This window comes from Vitis riparia, chromosome 8 (genome assembly GCF_004353265.1).
Source record: "Vitis riparia cultivar Riparia Gloire de Montpellier isolate 1030 chromosome 8, EGFV_Vit.rip_1.0, whole genome shotgun sequence".
Lineage (NCBI taxonomy): Eukaryota > Viridiplantae > Streptophyta > Magnoliopsida > Vitales > Vitaceae > Vitis > Vitis riparia.
The window spans coordinates 15,443,403-15,445,249 of NC_048438.1; the positions used below are offsets into that span (position 1 = coordinate 15,443,403).

The 1,847-nt window shown below is 44.0% G+C and overlaps 1 pseudogene; it reads left to right on the top strand.

Annotated features, from left to right (window-relative positions):
* Window positions 1-1,578, top strand: part of LOC117920392 — a 7,987-nt pseudogene extending 6,409 nt beyond the window's left edge.
* Window positions 1,579-1,847: the final 269 nt, after the last annotated feature.

Here is a 1,847-nt window from a genome sequence, read left to right on the forward strand (position 1 = left end):
GTGTTCATGTCCTCCGGGCTATGAAGTAAGTGACCCAAGTGACTGGAGCAAAGGTTGCAAGTCTAAGTTCAACCAAAGCTGTTCCCAAACACAGCAGGTAAAATTTGTGGAGCTTCCCCAGACCGATTACTATGGGTTTGATCTCAATTACAGCCGATCTGTTTCAATGGAAGCTTGCAGGAAAATCTGCTTGGACGATTGCCTTTGCCAAGGATTCGCCTACAGGCTAACAGGAGAAGGGCACTGTTACTCGAAAAGTAGCCTTTTCAATGGCTACAAGTCCTCCAACTTCCCTGGGAGTTTATATTTAAAACTGCCTGTGGATGTCGAAACGTCAGCACCCACTGTCCTTAATGGTTCTGATCTCATATGCGAGTCCAAGGAGGTTGACACTGCCAGTAAAAAGATGAGATGGGTTTATCTCTACTCATTTGCTTCTGCCATTGGTGCCATAGAAGTTCTCTTTATTGTGTCAGGTTGGTGGTTTCTTTTCAGGGTACATAATGTGCCATCTTCAGCTGAAGATGGATATGGTCCGATATCAAGCCCGTTCAGGAGATTTAGCTACACCGAACTCAAGAAGGCAACCAACAATTTCAAAGTGGAGCTTGGAAGAGGAGGCTTTGGGGCTGTTTATAAGGGTGTTTTGGAGGATGAAAGGGCAGTAGCAGTGAAGAAATTGGGAGATGCCACTCAAAGGGAAGGGGAGTTTTGGGCTGAAGTAAGCACAATCGGAAAAATCTATCACATGAACCTAGTCAGAATGTGGGGATTCTGTTCAGAGGGTAGACACAGACTTGTAGTCTACGAGCATGTAGAAAATCTGTCACTGGATAAGCATCTCTTCAGCACGAGTTGTCTGGGATGGAAAGAGAGGTTAACGTTGCAGTGGGGACAGCGAGGGGTTTAGCCTACCTTCACCATGAGTGTCTAGAATGGCTTATCCACTGTGACGTGAAGCCTGAAAATATACTTCTAGACAACGGGTTTGAACCAAAGATTGCAGATTTGGGCTAGCCAAGCTGTCTCAGAGAGGTGGCCCCGGTTCAGGAGAATTCTCCGGATTCGGGGGACTAAAGGGTACATGGCTCCAGAGTGGGCTATGAATCTTCCAATTACGGCAAAAGTTGATGTTTATAGCTATGGAGTTGTGGTTTTAGAGATGGTGAGGGGAATTCGGCTTTCGAAATGGGTGGGTGAGGATGGCGAGGAGCAGGAAGCTGAGCTGACGAGGTTTGTCAGGGCAGTGAAAAGGAAAATTCAATATGGAGAAGACAATTGGGTAGAGGATACAGTGGACCCAAGATTGAAGGGGAAGTTTAGCTGGCAGCAGGCAGCCATGTTGGTCGAAATAGGTATTTCTTGTGTGGAGGAAGATAGAAGTAAACGACCAACAATGGCCACCGTAGTCCAAGTTCTACTGGAATGTGAAGATGAAGCCCAAGTCCAAACCCTGGACTTGGAGTAAATGTCCTTTCTTTTATTTACTGAATAAGTTATGGGGTCTGTATCTCCTGAACAAATTACATAGTTGTCATTGGTTTTTCTTGTTTTCTTTTTGTATGGGGTCTGTAGCCACTTCTCTGGCACTACATCAATTTGGAATCGCACAAGTTCATGGTCCTGGGTAGCATAAAATATTCACCTCCCATATAGTAATAGAACTACACAGAATGCAGATAATACCTTTTTTTTTTCTCCCAAAAAGAAAAGAAAAAGGAAAAAAAAAAAAAAAAGAGACAGAAGTCTGTAAAATAGCATTGGGTGAAAATAAATTTAGGCCCGGAATTGAACAGTTTCATGCAATCACAGAAAAGGTCCTATCAATGAAACTGAAAGCCTCACAA